This window comes from Aptenodytes forsteri, unplaced genomic scaffold, assembly GCF_000699145.1.
Source record: "Aptenodytes forsteri isolate BGI_AS27 unplaced genomic scaffold, ASM69914v1 Scaffold8, whole genome shotgun sequence".
NCBI classification, from domain to species: Eukaryota; Metazoa; Chordata; class Aves; order Sphenisciformes; family Spheniscidae; genus Aptenodytes; species Aptenodytes forsteri.
In genome coordinates this window covers 11,912,870-11,936,514 of record NW_008796218.1, presented here as the reverse complement: position 1 = coordinate 11,936,514, position 23,645 = coordinate 11,912,870, and positions in this window count along the sequence as shown.

Sequence of the window (23,645 nt, the reverse complement as noted above, 5' to 3'; positions counted from 1 at the left end):
AGATAAGGAAAGGAATACAATAATATCAAAAGGTGACAAATCCATGTTAAACTGAAGATCTTCCGCCAACTGTATGAACTATCAACATCTCCAGGCAGGGGGATATGACAGTAGAGCAGCCAGTAGTAGTGGAGAGGAAGCACTATTGAAGGACCACCTTGTCTGGACAGAATTCATACAGGAAGTCAACAATTTATGCACAGTCCGTACAACTTCAAAAGCTCTTCTCTTACAGTGCAAGTAATATCTGAATTTTTTTTTGTGCATTGATGGATTCCATCAGTCTGGATTTTCTGACTCTCAGATACTTGATCATGTTTCTTCAGATTATACTTATCTTGGTTACTTTTGAAACAGCCCAACACTTTCTAGGGTCACAAAGTATTGTTCTTATAAATAAGACAAAGGTGAATAAAACAAGGATTTATTTACTGGAATCTGCATGGCTATATTGTAGAGAATGTAGTGACTGTTTCATGCCAGTGGAAGGTGTTTGTTTTCTCTACACATTCAAAAGCTAAAGCTAAACTTATGTCTTATAGGCAGTAATCTATTCCACAGTTTCATCAATGGAGAGCATTTGAGTAAGATATGTTAAATTGGCTTCAGCTGGCAGTCACTTTAACCACTTGGCAAACAATAAGCATTTAGAGGGATAACTGGTATTTCCTTCCTAAAAGTCTTTCTATATTCCATCAAACCTTGGTTACACGGCATCCAGGTGTCATTAACTAGGCTGGTGAGTACCCATAACTGTTCAGCTTGGTCCTTGTTGTGGGCTGCAAAACCCATCTGAAATGCTGAGCAAAATATTTTGCCTCACGTTGTTACAATAAATACTATATAGAGTTGTATCAGCATTCACTTGGTGAGCAAAATATTTTGCCTCACGTTGTTACTATAGAGTTGTATCAGCATTCACTTGTGTACAGACATCTACAGAAGGTCTAATCACACCTTTGACTTGTACAACATAGCTATACCTAAAAAGAATGTTAGATGAATAATATTTTTAGGTTTTCAGCTGTTAAGTCAAGCTCAGACTTGGTGATGCGTGGTACCAAAACATCTGAAGGGATCTTCCCAGTACAAGATTTTTATGTGCAAAAATTTTTATTAGGAAAAATAACCCATCAATCACACTAAAATACACAGTCCCAACTGGCATTTTTTTCTGGTTAGGACCTTCCATTACATCTTAGCCAATTTATTTGCCTTGGACAGACTTATACCTCTTAGTTGAAGAAGAGCAGTAATGATGGCTGCACATTACAGTCAGAGATCTAATTAGTCCTGCTAAAATGAAGAGTGAATTCACAAGTATTCTTTTGAGAAAAAATTAAGATGTATATTGAGACATTTACCTCCACACATATAATTTTTTTCAGGTCTTCTCGATGTTATTGCACAGTGCCTCGAGTATTTTAATTTCTGAAGCATTGAGGGCCTTTCATTCCAATTCTGTAGCCTGCCTTTTACTTATAACATTTCACCTGTACATCCTGACCACACCATGGCAGTGCCTTTACACTAGTATCCCCCTGTGCTCTTACCCTCATGGCCTTGCAGTGGTGGATTCTGAAACACTTTTACATGTGTTGATTCAGGTTTTGTGTGGAAAGTCCTACTGATGTTTAAATTACCCTTTTCTCCCTCCATCTCCCCATCTTGTAGCTTATACTCTGTAACTCCGTAAGATCTCTTCACTATTCCCCTCATAGCTTTTATTTTTTTAACTGTAGAGCCTTATAGATAGCAGGTAATAGTCATTTACATATAAAATAATATTACCCAATATTATACATTTGCAAAGCTTTGCTACCAAAATAAAGCCTTCTTACATTGTGAACTGATGGCATTTCCACATTTAGAAGTGTCTATTCAATACAGTATGTTCATGATACCTTATTCACTTTTTAATATACTTTAAAGGAAAATTTTCTCTGTGTAGAATTAGCAAGTCTTCTCAGTAGGGAGAGAAATTGTTAAGAGCTTTTAAACTCAGAAAGATTGTAAAACAAGAAAGCTAATCACTCAAAGACTTGAAAGGACTGATTGTTAACAAACCCAAAACCTAACCTTCCAGTAGTTAAAATCTTTCTGAAGTACAGTTCCTAACTCAAGTACTCTCCTAAGTAGCAATTTAGCCTTGCATTTCTCTGTCACTATTTTGCATCATTCATAGACAATATGAATCACTGCATCAGACAAATTGTAATCAGTGGAACACTGGAGGGAGTGGAACCATCCCTTGAATGTTTTCCTTTTCCAGCTTTGCTTAAAGTCCCAGACATTTAGAAACATAGTGATATAGAAGCAGTATCGGTTCAGCAGTTCTCAAAGCAGCTTTACCCCTACCTTATTGCCCTGGCAGATAGAACTTGATAGCTTATTCTGTGAAATGCAAGGCTGTACACGAAAAATGTAGCTACACAAAGCCTATTCCCTGAAAGACAGGTGACTGCTGCCAACGGATATAACTGTCACTCATAAAGTTTATTTGGAAAAAAAATATATATTGCACACAGATGGGAGCTGAAGATCTGTGGTTCTGCTGAGGTTCAGATCATGTCTTTTAAAAACAGATGGTTTTGGTTTTGTTTTTTTCTTTTTAGCATTGACGCACACCTCATTTCCCATTGTTGGAGATGATAGGTGCAACTGTTCTGTTATGTATACAGGTCTTCGGCTTGCATGGTCTCAGAATAGTCAGGAACATCCATACACATCCAGTTCTAAAAATTGAACCAGACTTCTAACCAGCACAGAGTCAAGAAATATGATCTTTATACTCTCTGTGTGCCTTCATTGTGCCCTTCATGATCTGGAGTGTCAGGTACATTAGGATCTTATATTTCTTAACAGAAAGAAGGCCTATTAATATGCCAAATACACAGTCTCTGGCTAAGGAAGTCCCTGACTCACAAATCTCAGAAACCTGTGTGAGTATGCAGGGGAAGTACGTTTGCACAATGCTATATGGTTCCATTGTTACCTTAGAGTCCACTGTCACAGATAGCGTGCTGTCTATGGCAGATGAACTTTCATTCTGACCTGGTAAGGCCTTTCTTAGGTGTCTGCAATTTGCTAGATTTCTTGGTAATACATTCCTACAGTAGACGTTTCTTCATAGTATAAAAACAGAAGGAGGGGAAAAAACCCCAAAAACATCTGTCCAAAGAACTTACAATTTGAGAAAACAAGACAAAAGAAAATTGAGACTGACAGTTAAAGCAACTCTCTAAAGACCATGGAATGTGTTAGCAACAAAAGCTGGCAAGAGGTCTTTAATTTCCAAACCAAAATCAAGACCACCATAAAACTCTACCATAAAGTCAACATTTAAAAAATGACAGAATCCTGTAACCCAAATTTAAGAGATTAGCATACTGTTCTAATCTGAAAATTCATTTTAAAATGGCATTTTAGAGCTCTGTAGTGGTATTATCATGTACTAATGATTCTCAATTCAAATGTGTTTCAACTTGTATTTCAATGATGATTCTTTGCTCTGTATTTGTCAAATTTGTGCAACTGAGAATTCACTTTGGCTATGCAGCTGGAAGTTCATTATCTTTATTTGTTGGTGCATGAGCCACACAACTTGAATAACAGTAACTGTGCAATTGCTGTAATAGCAGGTAAGGAACTGAGGAAATTTACAGCCAAGCCATGCTCTGTACGTCTGCAGAAAACCTGCTGTATTACTCTAGTCCTTGAAGGGAGGACCGGGTCTGTCTTTGACAGCCATCTTCATTGGTTTTTTTCCTCCCCTTCCTCTGGGAGTCTCAGTCAAACACAATAGGCTAAAATCTCCACAACAACTAGAGTCCATATCCATTCTGTGGCAGAATCTTATTTTGGTTTGGCAAATTTCTTCTATTCTTTTGTCAATAGCTGTCCTTAGAACTGATAGATTATGTACAAGAGCAGAAGAAATTCAACACATGTAAAATGGTTGGGCCACCAGTCCAACCACTAGTGGAAATATGGTCCACTAGTACAAATTAACTGAAAAACCTGAAAGCCATGTGGATTTGTGGCCCTCACAGACAAAATATATAATTAACAATGTTCACCGCTTAATCACAATGTCTCCGTGCTCCTTATATACAGAATGGAGTGCATCTATATTCTTCTCAATTTTCTCTCCAACTTAAATTGGCCCTCTTTATGTTCATATATAGTGAACTTTTTATGATTTATATTACTGGGAAAAAAAGTGACCAAAATCACCATCAGAGTTTATCTCCTTCATGAATCTTCTTTTGTTCCCTTGTCTACCTGTTCTAGTCCAAGCAAAGCCCAGCTGTGCATCTGTATTGTTCACATTTCCAGATACGTTCTCTTTATTCCAGTGTATTGTAACAGTGAAGTTGTTAAGGACCATAGTATAAAAATACAAGAAAAGCAAGGTCTAAAAATACAAGAAATGCAAGTTTTATAGGAAAAGGTAATTAGACCATTTGCTACAGTTCAAAAAAAAAAAAAAAAAAAAAAAAAAAAAAAAAAAACGAACAGGCAAAAAATACCTTTGGGCACGGCCTCTGCAGACCTGAGAAAATGTGTGTGACCAAAATCCTCCATTTTACCAAGCTTTCCAACATAACTTAATAAAACATATTATATGTCTCTTCAGATCAGGCTTAGACAAACATACATAATACAATGACTTGAAGACTGCCTGCTTCTGCTCAGAGAAAGATTCCCGAATATACTAAGATCTATCCACAATATTTAACAGCTCTTCCATTAGAGAAAATGCTACTTGGTTTTATTTAGTTTTGGTCAGGTCTCCTGCTAAAATCAATTTTTTATATTCCTCAAAATACACACTAGAGGCAGTCACCAAGTGTTCTATCACAATAAATGTGATATATGACCCACGTTGACAGAATAATTTTGTTTACTTAACACAATTGTGTAATTTAAAAAAAGCTGCAAGACCAAATGGAAAGCAGGGCAAAGAGTTATTTCATGAAAAATGGATTTAATTTTTTCCATCTCTTTTTTTAAATCTTACCATCTGAAAAATATCAACATCATAACTGAATCTGTGTTGGTTTACCCCCCTATTATACACCTGCTGAAAGATTTGCTCACTAGCATTAATGTTTTGTGAGCTGAAGAAATCATCGCTGAGCTGGTTGACTCCATGGAAATTTTGCTGATGTTTAAGGTACTCTTTGAAAGGAAGGAAGGCAATACCTGCAAATGGTCACATTAGTAAAAGAAAAGATTTGAAAAATACAAACTTAGGGAAATGTATTTTTAAAGAATATATGTTGAACTTACTGAAATATGAAAATCCTTCACATTACAGATATTTAAGAGGCTTCATTTTTCCTTCAAGTTCAGGCCTGTTACAAGCCACACCTAACCAGTTCCTAAACACATTATTACAGGCTACATTGACGCCTTATTTGACATTGTGTTTAAGCTTGACTCTTCTTCACAGACATATGTGTGGCTGCATCCACATCAGTTGCAGGGATAGAGTTGGAGTATAAGCCAGTCTCTCTTCCCTTCAGCCCTCTCCTGAACAGTGCCTACATTTCATTGCCTGGAGAGACAGTTGGACCACTTCAATCTAAAGTCAGTGTCTGCCAACTAGTAAGCAATCAGAAATTGGGCACGAGTATCAGTTCAAACACTGTGCCAACAAAGCAATATTGAGCTACCATAATAAATACAATTTTCTTCAAGTTGCAGACATCTTCTAATCCAATGTCTCTCTAAATATTCACTAAAATATTGGGCCTTAAAATCTAATAAAACCAATGTCTTTGCACTTCCAGGGTGTAATTCTCCCTGATTCCTAGATTAACACCACTTCATATCCCTCTAGGAGCTACAGCTTTCCCTTGATTACACAGAAAAGTAAGGTCACTTCCAACTTGCAAAAGCAGCTGTAACCTCAGCTGGTGCTTGGCATTGTTCTGTGTTGTTACATCTATGCCAGACCACATTTTATCTACTTCTCAGGCTCTAAACTAAATATGGGTAATGCTTATGCTAATCCATCAAGGGTTTGGGTTTTGCTTTCATTGTTACTGCTCTTGGTTTTTTCCTCCATTGTCCTCTGGTAAGGGGTCAAAAGTAATTTCTCAGGATTTCCAAGTCACACAGCATACCTTTGTTAGAGTACTCTCAGAGTTACAACTCAGCCTCTGCACTTCCTCCCTGCATAAACCTTCTTACATTTCCAGTGCCCTATGTCTGCAGTAACAATTGCAATAACAACTACCACTGGCATGATCAACAGCTCTTTCTGAGTCTCTGCCTACCCTTTATGGTCTCAAACATGCATCTTTTACAACTTGGCTGATAATGCACAATTTAACAGTCTTGCGTTACAAAATACCTCACATCATCTGCACTGCCTGGGAACTCAAGCTCCCAATTCCTTTCCTTACAGGATTACAAATGAGGAACAGAGGATGACTAGAGATAAATTCACACTTGAGTACAGCCTGCCCTCTGACAGTATATACCAACACATTAACTTACTTGTAACATCATCTTATTTACTCGTTACTCGTTTCCAGATTAAAGGACTCCTGATGCTATATGGCACCTCCACGCATGGAAGAAGAAAAGTCCAATCTTGTCACCCAGTTTCTGCTCTGATCCCCATAGCTCCTTGTGTTTCAAGTGGACATCCACAAATACTAAAACTTAGGAAGTTAATTACTGTCCTTAATGTGAGTGCCAGTAGCAAACTGTCATAACGTCAGTAAAAGTGAAAGGTGTGCTTTGTCCATTTGACCAGAGTGATTAAAGCACAAAGTATTAATGTCAGAATCGTATCTTTCTAGTTCAAGAGATCAGCATTTACCTGATGCAAGCCTGGAGCAAGGTTTGTGGTTAATTCTCTGAATGAGAACTTTGTCAATGTGTCCCAAATTACTAAAAAAATTCAACAAAATACATTATTCACGTATTTAACATTTTGGATCTGTATTTCAGGTACCTAAGAACCAAAAAAAAAGGTAAAATATATGGGCCATAGTTCAGCCAGGCATAATTAGCAAAGCTCTATAGATTGCGTAGAGCTATTCCAACTCATACTTACTGAGAATACAGTATCAGGCCATTATGAAAAATATCCATGATAGAGAGATCCCAATCAGTTCTGTGGGATTCAGCCACCAAGCACGCTGAAAAAATAGGATTTGCTTAGTAAAAGCTACTGTCTTGACTGACGTGCTGGAGTTCTTCCAAATCATTACAGCACACAAGCAAAATGCAGTTAACATTGTCCATAGTACTTAGCTATCTGAAAACCTTTTAGGAAAATACTTCATCGAAAGCGATTAGGTAATGTAAGAAGTCATAGAGGTTAAGAAAACAAACTTAAGAGGAGGAAAACAGTTTTATGTTAATTTGTAAATATTAATTCTTTTGATAAAAACAGGAGATCCCATGGATTAATTTTGATAATTCATCTGCAATATCAAGAAAAATGATTTTGCTACCTCTATGAAATGGGAAGCAGAGAGGAACAAATAGTGATATTTTTCCAAACTCTGTACATAATTTTAACTCTGCCCATTTATGTCACTTAATTCATGTCACCAGAAAATACCTTAGGGTCTGAACTGTGTCTCTTTCTTATTCAGTCAAGCACAAGAAGGCGGCTTCACTCACATTTAACTTTTCAGATTTTAATTCTCACATAGCTCCTAGTTTCCAAATACTTTATGAACTCCTTTCATACTCAAATGAAGGAGTATCTTGACAGCCACAGAGTCAAGAGGGTCAAACTAGACTCGAGATGGGTGATTCAGAGTCAAAATGCCTCTTTAACTTCTCTTCTTCATAAACACACATAAACGCTTGCCTCAGTGCTGGGTCCTAAGAGAATATCAATTAAAAGAGCAAGTGCAAATCATGGGGGAATCTAAACAAGCAAGTGTGCTGTGTAAGAAAAGGAAAAGATTGCACATAAAAGGCTGGGACATGAATAAAGCATTTTTATTTTACAACAAAAACAAATATATTTATAATTTCACTCATGCTCTCTCTGAAATTATATTTTTGTAACTAATTATGTCAGTGTGGTAAAATGCGTGGCCTGTCAGAGCAAATGCACATTCTCCATAACTGGTTTGTCTCCTGAAAACTATAAAAACAGCACAAAAGTCTCACCTAAAACCAACAGGTAATGATCAATAGTACATAACATTATTGTGAGAGGCTGGCAATGTATCAATAATTTCTCTGAAAAATCCATTCCTCTTAAATTTCATCTTTTAAACTGCATATTTTAAACTGCTAATTAAGCAGAGTTTAGGCCTTTATAAGACTATACTAATAAGTATTCTGATTACTCACAGTAATAGAGGTAGAAAGGAAATACCTCACAAGAAAGTGGCACAGATTTGATATCTTATTTCCCTTCTCCCACTACAATGTTTAGGAAGTACTGTAGTAATATACTAAGGACTTAGATTTTTAGATTCTACTATCAAAACATTTTCTTAAGCAGGGGCTTGATGCATTGATATAAAAAATTATTCCAACCTGTTTAAATATGAGCTCAGGAAAGTGTTTCTATAGTTTAAACCTGCGGCAATGACTAGGCAAGACATGCTGATGTTGTCACCACTCCAGTTCCTGAGATTGTAACAGGGGTGTCAACTTCATCTTAGCCATCTCTAATGTTATTTATCAAGCACAAATCTGTTTCTTTCTGTAACATCTCCAAGATCAGCCTTTTGTCTCAGTTTATATTGCTGAAGCTGAAACCCAGATCACCATTTTTCATCTTGACCTCTGCAACATCTTACTCTCTCATCTTGACATATGCCACTTTGACCATTTTCAATGCATTCACTTTTGTACAACCAAATTAATCTTCTTGGCTGTGCCACCAAAAGACTGCTCTCTTTTTCAGTCTGTCATAAACTCCTGATCCAAAGAGAAGTTTTCTATTGAATGTGCTTTGTAGCTTGTAGTACAATATAGCCTGTGGTCTGAGTATGTGCTCTTCAGTGATTTCCATCTCTATTCAAGCCAGCTGTCATCATCTATCAGCCCAATTTTCTTTCAAACTCACTCTCACTTTCTACCATCCTCTAAATAAGGGATGAATTCACCACAAAAAGAGCAAAATAACTATTCTTCTTCAAATTAATCTTTTGATGTCACCTTTCTGCTGATGCCTATCAAGCCTGACAAATACCATCTTCAGCATGGGCCTCTGGGAGCCAGGCTTTTGCCCCCAGGCCAAATGGGGTTCCATGCCCAGTGCTGAAAGTCTGCAGGCAGATGCAGGAGACTTGCTCAGTATGTATTAAATGGCATTTTCATGCATGCATATAAGACTCCCTCACATGAGCATTAAGTAAAATTATATAAATGCAATGCATGCAGTGTACATATTATCTGTGTACATCCACTATGAATGACTCATCAGGCTTGGCTGTGAATGCACAGAAACAGTACCTAAGTGCCTTGACTTGTTTAAAGTAGTTCTCAGCACCTGTTGTGTTAATACAGCTGTTTACTGTAAAAGAGAAATATTGCTCCCCTACTCTGTTCCTCTTCTTTGTTGCATCCACCTATCATCATATTTTTTCATCCTATGCTTTCTGGGGCAGGAAATGCATTGTGATTTTCAAACTTCAAATCACCCATTTGCTACGATATGTTACAAATACCGAAATGCAGAATCTCAAGGTTTTCTTGCACTATGCAGTATAATTAACAGTCTAGAATTTTTTTTAACTGTAATACATAATCACATAGTGTTTTTCTCACTTTCTTAATCAAATACACAAATTTTGATGTGCAGGTTAGATACTTACTGCTTTGTATGTTGGTATTTAGGCATTTGAATGAAAAAGAGCGAAAACATATATATCCGTATATCCTAGCATTCCCTGCACTTTACAATCATTTCAAAACAGAAGGAAGAGGTTCTGGGCTTCATGCCAGCTGAAACAATTGGTGTTAAATCTCATAAAGTGAAGAAGTGCACATCTTTAGTTTTTGAAAGATTTGTTCACTGCTGACAGTGGGTTTCAGTAACAGCAGAAATAAAAAAAACTCAACAAACAAATTACTCTATTCCCCTCTGCTTCACATAATCACACTGGCAATTTTGGAAGTTTTCTTTATGATCACCTTTCAGATAAATATTATTCATGAGTTGGACTGCTTGATAGATAGAACTGTATTTATCTGTTAAATATTCCACTAGACAAGTAAAATAGTAAAATAACCATTCTGAGCACAGAGTAAATAGCTTCAGTTAGCTGAAGAAAGAAAGAACTGCTGTTCTAGTATGGAGCAAATATCATCAAAGTTTTATTGGTGATTTTCAATAAAAGCAGATTGATAGTGTACAGTCAAGTTACGTTACATGAATACCATCTGCACACTTAGCAAGATTTCATACATTCATAGAATAGTTTGGGTTGGAAGGGACCTCTAAAGGTCATCTAGTCCAACCCCCCTGCCGTGGGCAGGGACATCTTCAACTAGAGCAGGTTGCTCAGAGCCCCGTCCAACCTGACCTTGAATGTTTCCAGGGATGGGGTGTCTACAACCTCTCTGGGCAACCTGTGCCAGTGTTTCACCACCCTCAGCGTGAAATATTTCTTCCTTATATCTAGACTTAATCTACCCTCTTTTAGTTTAAAACCATTCCCCCTTGCCCTATTGCAACAGGCCCTGCTAAAAAGTTTGCCACCATCTTTTTTATAAGCCCCCTTTAAGACGACACCAAGTTGGGCGGGAGTGTTGATCTGCTCGAGGGTAGGAAGGCTCTGCAGAGGGAAGGCTGAACAACCCCAACTCTCTCAGCCTTTCTTCATAGGAGAGGTGTTCCATCCCCCTGATCATTTTCGTGGCCCTCTTCTGGACCTACTCCAACAGGTCCGTGTCTTTCTTGTGCTGAGGGCTCCAGAGCTGGACACAGTACTCCAGGTGGGGTCTCACCAGAACAGAGTCGAGGGGCAGAATCACCTCCCTCGACCTGCTGGCCACGCTTCTTTTGATGCAGCCCAGGGTACGGTTGGCTTTCCCCATATTTCTACTTCATTTTCTTTCATCTGAAGAAGGCACATGTGTGATCCTGTATTGACATGGAGAGGGGAAGAAGGGGCACGTGCTCCTTTTGCTCTTTTGGAACAAAAAGGCTGAGAGTCTCAAGGGCACAGAAGGCAATGAGGTGCCATTAACCATCTCCAGGGTATCACTCATGCTACTTAATTTATCAGTTATTGTACTGTATAAAGACTGTATTATGGACAAAATTTTCAGCTGTTTCTGATGGTGACTGTCTGGGGTGGAAGCCACAAGTATTTGAGAAACATAGCAAGATAAACAAAAATAACCCTTTCTTATCAACTTTAATGAAGAGAAACGGCTACATCCAAGCCATATGAATAGGAAACCATATCACCCCAAAAGAAGCATGTTAGGGAAAGTGCTTGCAGACTGAACAATTTGCTTTGGATCCCAATCATGTAGCCATTGTAAGAGCAGACACAGTATTCCCTGGAGACAGGGCTGAATTTAATTTCACAAACTTTCAGGGATATGTGGTTTAATTCTACGTTACTGTGACTTTGTCTAATGCTGGGCTGGTCTGCAACTATGTGATTTGGATAGTTACTAGGAACACAGAAGCAAACATTTTTGTTTGCTTGAAAGTAAAGAATTCATTTTCCCACCACAGACCTGAAATGGAGATATTTGTCAACTAGATCTCTCCAGGTTATCTTCAATTTCCACAGTTGCTTGCTGTTTCCAGTAAAACTCTGCAGAAAGTTAACATACAGTACCTCTCTTTCTGGCTCAAGTAGGAACACAGCTTTACACCAAGATCCTATTTAAGTGTAAAGATAGACTGGCATTTAAATACTATAACGTGAAATATTGGGGTAGGGTTAAAAGTTGCTAATCAGGACGCTGAAACCATTCTGCAAGGAAGAAAGAGCTCTATTTTGTTGGGTTCCCCCCCAAAAAACCCAACAGTTAAACTAAATTAAATTATTAAAATAATTACACAAGAGAAATAGAAAGGCTAATGAATGGCATGCATCATCAATCTTTTAAAATTATCCCCACTGCCTCTGTGGTATCTTGTATGATTTATTAACTCTTACTTCAATAAAATACGATGTCCATGTAGGTAGAGTTCCTACATGCTCTCTTTCATAATTTTTAATTTTTACTTTTTTGGAAATATTCCCATCTTTAAAGCAGTATATTATTATATAATACACAAACTATATATAGTAATACTACAATATACAATTAATTCCTGATATATTTGTTCATTTAATATTTTTCTTTTCCTATTAGTATCACTTACTCTACGTTTATGTATTTTAATCAAGTTGTATTCCCATCTTTAAAGCAGTATATTATTATATAATACACAAACTATATATAGTAATACTATACAATATACAAACCATGTATAATATAACAAACTTCTGCCCTGAGGACATAAAGGAGATGAATGACAGGGAGTCAAAGGAAAGCTTTTTCTAGTAGTTGTTTGAAGATGTGGACCCAGGCCTTGAGCTGATTTCAGTGAGAGATAGGTGCCTTCCTTGCTAGCTGCCTAGGGGAGAGATGCCAACTGGTAACACATCGCTTCTACAATAGAATATCTTCAGTGACTTGAGCCTTGCATAAAAATGCAAGATGAAATCTCCTGCTACTGCCTCCATTTTAACCCAGTGACCTTATTCAGAATTCCCTTCTCTGAGGTTTACATTTTGGACTGGAAAAGGGATGCTGATAGGACTAATAAGTGCAAACTGCCTGCACCATTAAGACTTTCATCATACAAATAGTTACACTCTTGAGACCTTTGAGTATTACCAATTGGTTTCAGAGGGATTCCTAGCACACATAAGGTTGTACACAAGCATAATGCAAGTGGTTTGCAGAATCAGTGACTAATTCACACTAATTAAAATTTGACCCAGATCTGTGGTATCTAGGTCAAATGAAATAATTGCTATCTGAAGGCTATCCATTGACATGTGTAAGCTTGTAGTGTCATGGTGCTGATGCGATATGGATGCCTCTGTCATGAGCAGAAGCCATAGCATACTTGGGGGACCTGGTCAGAGCTTTGGACAAAACTGATTAGTAGGTTTGGCATGCTAGATATAGCCATGATCTAAGTCCAGAGTAAGGAACAAAGCTCCTGATGGAGAATCACTGCCTATCACAGAGATAAGGCAGCTGATCCAAATCGTCTCCTAGCAGCCCCTGCTCACTGCTCCTACTGAGCTCCAAATTCAGCAAAAGCCCTGCTTTTTCTCAGAAACAAAATCCTCCCACTACTATAGAAAGACAAGACATGTAAGTACTGAGATATTTTAAGAATATACATAGCCTCACTGATTTCAGCTAGCACACCAACAAATAGGCCTGTCCTTGTTAATTATGAAGCTAAGTTCTAAAGGTGACTTATCTTCCTTTATAAGCTATATATACATATAAGTATGTATGCCCCTAGAGATACAGGACCAGGGGGAAAATGGACATCATCATTCACTGATGATCACAAAGTTGACAATGTTCTGGTTTGTAAACAGATATTTCAGAGTAATTGGAGAATAAAGAGAAAGTTAAAGGAAACATCTTGACAATAACATGATATAGGTATTATGGTATTTTCTGTAAACAAGTAAATAAATTTTGCAATTAATATAGGTATTTCTTTGGAAACTGCTTATCTAAAATGTATAGAGAAAATTACAGTCAATAGAGTTGCATCACTTGGCCCCACTCTGTCCTGTCAGAAAACATACACACTGAGCCATTCCACTTACTTGCACGCGTATGGCTGAGAGTACTTGGTGTGCACCATGAGAAATGCACTTCCTGCATCCTTCACTTAGGAGAAGCTTTTCATCATTAACTAAACTGATTCAACATAAATATAGGTATAAACATTTTCTAAGCACTTGCTGGCAATGGTCTCAGAACAGCTTTCACTTTCATAAACCGAACTGTTTATTTTCATAAAATATATTGTCAGCACAGTTTCCAAACAGCAATGAAACTTACTTGGGAATAGTGAATAATGGTTTTCACAACTGGTTAACTGTATGTGTGTCCTTACATCCCAGAGCTGACCTTGGACTGGATTACTAAGAAATACAGCTCAAATACTGGAGTTTGCATCAATTCTGTGAAATCTCTGACCAACGTACATGTATTTTTCCTGTAGTCAAATTCTAGTGATTACAATCACTTTGGAAAAGGCACATGCCAAAATTTACGAACACAAAACAAATTGTGGGGGTTTTTTCATTCTCGTCTTTCTTTCTTTTACTTTGCATTTTTGTATACCCTTTTAAAACTGCTATAGTGCTTATTTTAGTTTTAAATAGGATTAATATATTCCAGAAGGCTGAAAAGACCACCACTGCAACATGTGATAAGGAAAAGGCAAATGTGTTAATTTGCAGTTATCATCACCGGTTGTTATTTGACTATCAGGCCCAATCCTTTTTCCTAGGTCATCTTGTATGAAATTATGACTTCTGTGGGAAGTTGGACACAATCTACCCCCTCTGCCTCATTGGTTTTTTCCAACAAGAAATCTTAGATACTCAGATCTCTCCAGGTTACTTTCCATTTTGACATTAAAGCAATGAAAAGGGACCACTTCCTAATGGAAAATCGTCTTATTCTCATCTGTCGAAGCTGAATACCATATGTCTACAGAACAAAATACAATGGGTTGGAAGGGTTGTTGCTGTTAATATTTATGATCAGTTCAGTCTTCTTTTTCCATTTATAAATGATTTGTTAGAGGAACACAATTTCTCCAGATATATACATTATTAAACATCCCAAGGAGTTTTCAGGCCCAGGCCAGAACTGATTTCAAGAAGCTCTCTGAGCATTTTCCTACTGCTGGTATGTCATTCATCATCAAAATTGCATGAAATTGTGCTGTTCCATGGGATGACAACAATTTAAATTAGAAGAAAATGAAAATTAATAGCAGAAGTGATTCCTGATAGACATTAATGTTTGGATTAATAATTCCTAATAAAAAATGTATGAAACTTCATTATCCTCCAAGAAGCTAAGGTTAATTGCAAACTCTGCCACTGGTTCCCATTTTGTACAGACAGTTACTCCCTCTGGACCTCATCTTTAGGGATTTTTGTTAGAATCTGCATACGTTATCACAGTGATATTGGACAATATGTAAATAGCAGTTTGGGAGTCATCCTTTCTATTTGGTATGACTGTAGATCTGCTACACTCTCCTTGTGTATAATAATTTCTGCCAAACAACAACAAAAACAAAACCTAATACATTCGGGGAAACACATTCATTTTTATCTGTTAGACTGCAACTACTGTAGAAATGGGAATACCATTCCTACAGAATACAAGTATATGCAATACATATAAGAAGAGAGATCTATTCAAAATATTCGGGTTCCACAGCTTTACGTAATTGAACAACCAATAAATAAAATTAACATTTCTTTTACTCTTACATGATCACAAGGTTTATCTTTAGATACTCAACTAAAAAATAAAATTAAAAAATCTATTCTTTTATCTAGAAGACTTCATTGTTCATCTGTCTTGTAATTGAGGAATGTTTTTATAATGGACACATGTCTTTACAGAATGAACTCAGAAATCTGCTGTTCTCTTGAAGTAACATTCATCTCTGATAGCAATATTTCTGAGTACCTTTTGGCCTGAATACTATGTGTCATGTCTAAAATCCTCAATTATTTGGAATTTAAGTTAACAATATTTTTAAATCCTTTGGCGAGTATGTAAAGCACACATTTGTTAGAGTTGCCTTCCAGGTTTGGCTGGCAAATAGCCAGATGGCTATTGACTCTTGGCGGAATACTAAATTATTTATACTTCCTAGCTCTTTCATGGAAGCTCACTGTTTTGACATATCACTGGCATAGGAACCAAATCATGTGTACTCTTCCGTTGTCTAATTCCACATCACATAAATTGACTCATGATTCCTGAACACTCAGGTTGGACTGTGAAAAATGTCTACAAATCAAGCCCTGTATTCTCAATTGATTTTGACTTATGATTTTGACTCACTTTCAGCCCATAAATAATATAAAAACTGTCACACTTGTTTATAACTATTAAGATATTACTTTTTCCCTTTTTTTTCATTTGAAGTCATACCCAATCTACTTATGTATCAACAATTTTTTTCAAACGTTATAATCTTTGCTCGAGTACAAGAAACATTTTTGCATCATTGCAATTATAAAATACAGAAGGTTTTATGATAAAGAGCAAATAAATTCCACTAACAGCGGTCCTCTATACCATTCCCTGCTGGAGATTTCTTCCACTAGCAAGTCAGGTATTAAAGTATACTGCAAAAATTCAAGTACTTAAAACTTGTGGGCACTTCTGAAAATTTTCACAGAGCCCATTCAGTAAGTCCTTCTGCAACACAGAAAAGACCTGCAGTGGTTTCTGAAACTTACCCTGAAAACATTCAAAGTATGAACTATTTCAACAAATTCTTTGCTACTTTTGTAAAAGCTGCTTATTACAGTAGAACTCCTAAAGATAAAGCAGAAAATAATACATACTAACCTGCAGCTTGAAAAATGTGAAAAGTTATCACATTCAATAAAATACAAGATTATTTCCTTTTGAAAAACATACCTAAGGAAACCAAAGTTTGAAATAGCTCTTTGAACTGGGCAACGCATTGTCAGAGCTTTGAATGAATTAGTTGGCCAGATTCCTGCTGAGGAACCAACTTCGACTTGCTCTTTACAGGAGATTTCTGACCCTGCCCGCAACTATTCACTCACCACAGGAATCATGAAGGAGCTGATATAAAGAGCCATACTATTCAAAATCACTTCAATAGCAATAAATGCATTTCAGTGCCAGTTTCTGCACCCACATAATTTAAAATATTAAATTATATTTTTTATTAACTATACACTGAGGAAACACATTAAATGGCATATCTAGGAATCAATGCTACCCATTTACATGTAAAATTGTTATAGCAGGGAAACCTATTCCAACACTGGCTGGGGAAAAAGGATACAATGCAATGTGTCTAAACCCCAACCTAGAGAAAGGAAGCCTAGTTCTGATGTATGCAAACCTAATTCTATGTATCTAAGTCATGACAACTAAAAACACAATAGACCTTTACTGGCAGACAAGATAACCTTGTCCTCTGCCAATGTGCTGAAACTGGTCTCACAGAAAACTGTTCCTGACTGAGAGAATCGCCTTGTGAGACAGATCTACCGTCCAGTTTCTACTCCATCCAGCTGACCCTCAGGGGTTAAAACAGTCCTTTGGAGTCACTGCCAATTACCAAAGTTAACAACTTTTGTAACACCCGCTTGTGAACTCAAGGAATACATGGGGATATTGACATTCTCCCATAACAGTACCAGTACAACAGGAACATGTACAATCGAAACTCAATGTCATTTGCAGCCCAGTACATGACTGTAAACTGCAAGAAAGGCATTTTAGATGGTTATGTGAGATTATGAACTGCAGTGCCATTCTCATGACGTGTGGGAGTACATGCACAGTGGAGCACACTGCTGGGTGCAAGAACCCTCCAGGCCCTCAAGCTTGGCCTCAGAACCAAGGAAGCATGAGAATGGGCAAAAGCCACCTCTCTTCCCACTCCCTCAGACCCCTGCACTGAACATAGGTTAGCTAGATCTATCTAGCAACTGATGGACTTCTTCATCCTTCTGGCACTACTGTATGGTTTTGTGGATGTACCTGTGTCCATCTAAAGAAGATATCTGAGGCACAGATACTTCTGAATCATGTCAGATATGCAGTGTAAAAATAAAATAGAAAATCTGATTCCAATCACCATGCCCTACTGCTACAGCTGTGATGTTCTAAGTACACAAGCAGGACAATGTTTATAAAAAGTTACTTCCACCTGTTAGCTTTGCCTAAGAAAATCACCATTCATTCCAGAGCAATAGCTCTGCAAGGTCACTGCTATTCATTCATATTCACATTATTCAATGTCGGACTTTAAAATCTAATTGTCACTTCTTGTGGAACTTCTGGAAATCACACCATTATAATGAACAACTGGGAAATAATAAAATAGTTTAATACATACTGCTAATGGAGCTGAAAATGGAATGGTACAGCCGGCACAAGATTCTTGACTGTGATTCCAAAGAGCATTATTTCCCCTTCATTATGCACTGATGAAAAACGATGTAGTCAGTCTTTCCACAGATCAAAACGAGTCTTAGGTCAGACTCAGAATCTGCCTACTCAAGTACCAGTTATGCCTCACAGAAAGGCACACATTTAGAGGGGATCTTATAGATTGGCTATATACCTTTTCACACTTTGTAGACAGTCCTAGAAAAAAAATTGTAGACAGTCCTAGAAAAAAAATTGTAGACTAATGGTCACACACAAGATGAAAGTAAAACTTACACAAGTTTTTTGTGGTTTGTTTTTTTTTTAATTTATTATCAAGTAAAAATAAATGGTGTATTACTGCTCTGAGTCAGAGTGAGGATCTAAGCCAATTAACACATTACACTACAGTTCCTTACCTGACTGTTTAGAGAAAAAACACACCTGTATTTCTTTTTAGGCTCTTCTGTTGGAAACGTTCTCTGTTTTCACCACATTTACTGGGACAGACAGATAGCCCGTGGCTTGCAGATAACTCTGTAGCCTGTAATCGGGCTGCCAAAGCTGGCAGAACAGAAACCAGAAACAAGATCCCTAACAACCAGCAAAAGTACTCTAAATAGTCAGCTCCTGGCTCATTTCAGCTAACTTGTACTCTCCTTTTAATCAGACTTTGCATTATTGATGCCTTCAAAAGTATCACAAATGTTATGTGAGGATTGTCTCAAATTTAAAAAAAAAATACCAGAAGTAGTGGCAGATAGAAGAGTCAAAGATCCTTGAGTATGCCTTGCAAAACACTTCAAAGGATAAGGAAATCAGCAACACGTAGATGCAATGCTGAAGAAATTCAGACTGCCAGGCCAGTTTGCCATGAAGCTCAGGATGGAAACTATTAGGGAATGGAGATTAACACACCTGATTAATATAATATAATATAATATAATATAATATAATATAATATAATATATGAAAGAAGAGAGAAGAAGAAAGAGGGTTTTCAAGTAACTCCAATACTAAGCTGAGCTGCGCCACAGATAAATGAAGATCATCTGATTGTCCAATGATGTGTGATGACTGAAATAGAGAAGAAGAAAGAGGGTTTTCAAGTAACTCCAATACTAAGCTGAGCTGCGCCACAGATAAATGAAGATCATCTGATTGTCCAATGATGTGTGATGACTGAAAATAAAGGATTCAGAAAGAGACACAAAACTAACTCTCCTGCTCTTATTAACCACTTCTGGTTTCCTTTTTTCCCCAAAGACAGACATGCTCTGATTAACTACTTGTTTTAGCTATTCTCAAGACAATAGACTAGTCGAGGCAGCCTGAGTGGAAAGTAAACAGGGTAAGATCTGAGAAAAACGGCATCAGTCATTGCTGTCATCTTATGCCAGACACACAGAAAGCAAATGTAAAGATTTTCTGGTCCTATCAGGTATTTTCAGTGTTGTGTACAAACTGCCATGTATTTATACCCTGCCTTCTGCTTCTCATTTTAGCAACCAGAAAAGTTCAAAGGGATCTTTATGCTGCTATGAGAAGGTTTTTGAGGGTTTGCTCTTCTCAGAGAGGGTAATCGTTAAGGAAATGATATCTCATCCTATGCTAACACTTTCTAGCCTTTCAGCACAGGGGTGTGGAAGTGAGGACAGGCATCTGGTGGGAGATAATTACTACCAAGGAAGTCCCACAGAGTCCTTTAACTTGCCTTCAGGCCTATTTGAGCATTAGAATAGGAGATCAATAAATTTGCATGAAGTGAAGGGAGAATAAAGCCCTCTAAACTGAGATCCAATAGTCTCACTGAATGCATGTACTGCCACAGATTAACACAGATTCTTGCCTAGAGCATAGCAGTCTTGGTTAAATAGTCAATACCATGTGATAAGAAAGAAGAGTCAGTTCCTATACATACTGCCTGACTGTTCTAAAACTAGTTGATTTTCCTCCTGAAAGTTATGTTGCAGTTTAAGTCAGAATACTTGTGCCACTGGGTAACTATGTGGAAACAAGAATTGGGAAATACAGGTACTCGCGTAAGGATTTTTTTCCTAGATCAAAAAAGAAGATGCCAAATTTGACACAAACACATTTTTCCATCCGCAGAGAACACACTAGGTCAGCTGAAGGCAGAATCCTAAAACAACACCAATATGAGGAGTATGGACTCTGTTACTGCTATTTTGTGCAGTTTGGGGCAAGAGCTCTCTGGCAATGACCTGGGCCCCTTAGGCTTATGTGCTAGCAGTGAATATGCTGGTGAGATGTTTTTGTTGAGTGTCACATAAATTGTTGCAAGAAGGTAAAATAATCCCATATACACCTACCACAGGTTCATTACATCTTCTCCTGAAATAGCTTGTGAATAATGCAACACAAAGAGTTTTAATCTGGTGAAGTCTGGTACTCTTAGAAGCATTTTCTTGGTTATAAAACAATGCTAAGATTGGCAGATAGTATAGACTGAAAAGTATTAAACATTTTTTCTCATTTTTCTTAAGAAAATTGAGCCGGTAAGAGAAAAAAGGAAAAACTGTCAAGAACCGTCTAAACATGACAGCAATATTTATTTAGTCCATCCTAGCAGGACTCTTTCTGTCAGCCATGAATTTTTCATAAATAACGATTACTTATTTTTAAGCTTCTTGTAAAACTTGCTAAGAGACATGTTCACAACAATAGTGTTTCTTGTCTTTCTCTTGTATCAAGATCCCCCAGACTTTCTCATCTCCTGAAAAAAAAAAAAAAAATCAAGAAATGTTTTTTTCATAATTTATGCTCAGAACTCAGCACATGTGAAGCTTTTGTCCTGGTGCTTAGATAACCTTATCAAATGTGCAGCACACCTTTTGCCCACTCTAATACAGTCTTGAAAACATCTCTCATACTTCTTTATTCTTCATTCATTGACAACAAAGATCTCTTGGACAGTTCTAACAGGCTCAAGCAGGAAAGTGGTTCTACCAAACCTAACCTTTGCATTAAAAATTTCCCACATTATTTGCCCTATCAGCTGTGATTCAGAATAAATTTTCTGCTGATTAGAAAGTCCTTGAACACCTGTAAGTTCACGGGTGATTGTTACCCACACAGTTACTAGTAAAGTGCTAGTTTCAGGAACCAGTATGTTAAGCATTCACGTTCTTTTGTAGCATGACAGCTATTTTGACATTAGAGCATTAGCCCATACACTAAGCATAAGATCCATTTTTATTATTGGCTTGTCTTACGTAGCAGGAGTCAGCAGGATTGATTATGCCACCACATAAGTATTGTCAGAAGCAAAGAAGGAGGGAGAAATTTTTTATTAAAGCTGCTGTGGGATACCAAAGACCAACACTCAAAGGAACCTAACTGTGTTTTTTATTTTCCTTGAAATTGCTCCTTGAGGAACATACCAAGACTTTGAATTACTGGATGTTTTCCCTACATCTTCGATTATACACGGTCTTTCAATACCAGTTTGATTGCAAATCTATGGTGGTGTGCAATATATGAAGTGATTTTCAGTGTCCAAAACCTACTGTGTAGAATCATAAAATATATTAGTTATACAGAGATGTTTTATTAGCATCATGCAGGCTGAGAAATCTAATAGCTATCCACCTCTACCCAAAATGCCTATGGACTTAAGAATCACAAAGTAATAACGTAAATTCTCTTTGCACATTAACATCTGCTCATTCCATAAAGAATGATTCAGTTTCACAAGTCAGTAGTCCTTTAACTTTTTACTGTGAAATGTAATTGTTTCTTAATTCACCTACTAAATGCAAAAATTTTAATACATTTTTTTAAAATGTATATTCATATTAATACTAATAAGTTTCATATTAATCTTTCATATTAATACGAAGGCAAAGAGATAAGCAAGGGACATACTGTACAGATCTGCAGTCAATTAAGGCAAGTAATTCATTTAAATACCTTCTTTTTATAAGTTTTATCCTTAGATAACCTTGCCAGAAGATATGAGTAATGTTTGCATGAATTGCCATGAAATTGCCATTCATTCCAGTGGAGTTTTCATGTACTGATGTGTTCCAGTGACTATAAAATAGTACATGCAATTCAGCAGAGATCTCCCTTGCTTTATGGTTACTTTATTATATTTAATGAGTCTTTTCACTCTTGGGGACATATTTCTATATATATTTCACAGCAAAAAGTCATGGTGGCTGGTTGCACAACAGTCAGACAGCTCTAGTAGACTCCATCATTTATTTGTATTTGTTTTATTTAATATATACTGCTTAGATATTTCAGTTCATTAAAAGGTCTTGAAAACAAGACTCCCCAAGAGAACCTTCAGTGAAAGAACTTCTTTTTACTATCATTTCCAGAGATACTTGGGCAGAGACATCCAGCGTCTCTGCATACTGCAGAGTAAAGAGCATTGGTACATTCCCCCTGGTTGCTGTGGCACCCTAGGGGATGCATTTTCCTGAGTTACAAAAACACTGAAACATTATGAATGTGGGTCCTCAAAGGTTGACAGAAATTGCCTCATTCTGCATTTGAGAATGCCCTTTTGGATGTCACCACTTAAGACCTAATAAAGACTAGGTATTATAGACAGTATTGAGAAACAATTAGCTTCCTTTCACTGACACACAGGTCTGAACTATTGTTCCTCACAAGAGCCCAAGCTCAAGATAATCTGCTCATGTTGTAGATGTTCATAATACTATTTCTGCTTTCTGAATACCACACATTTCTCACTCTTCTGTTGGTCATATCTTTGCAAGAGGTTACAGAGCACGCTAGTATTCTGCTGTTAGAAAAAGTGTATTGTACTATGGGATCTCCCACTGAGGCAAGATGCTACACCGATCTTTGTCTTTGTCAGTCCCAAATTCTGCCTGGAAAAGGAGAATCAAAAAGATAATTTAAGAGCAGACTTTTTTTTTTTTTTTTTTTGCATTAGCTACAGTGTAAAAACACCAACATTAAGGCCCTGAGTCAAGGCCAAGGGAATTGACTAGCAAGACAGAGCTGACAAGAATACATATACTGTATGGATAACTTTAGAGTCAAAGTCAAAGGCAGGAAAAACACCCCTAAAGGAAGTTTGATTAGTCTTTGCTTTTATCTCGTGTTTTTTTCTGGTAAAATATTAGACATAACCTTGTTTGTTTGTTTTTTAAATTCCTACTTGCTTCCAGCTATTGCTTGCCCTACTTACTCATTTTATCTTCTTTTTAAGATAATTGTAGAGTTGAAATCAGAATCATGCCTATCTGAGTATTTGTACAGCATCTAGCATAAGTGGTACTGTTGCTGTTCTAGAATTTTACACTGATAATACCATGTGCTTTAGATGCTCTATTGCAGCCTAACTCTCAACAGAAATTACACAAAGGAACAGATGTATCACACAGTTTGTAAGCAATATATTTCCTGAAATAGCTCTCAGTCGGCTCCTCATCCATCCCCAGGCAGAGCTCCATGCACTCCAGCTGGTCATTGCATAGAGGGCC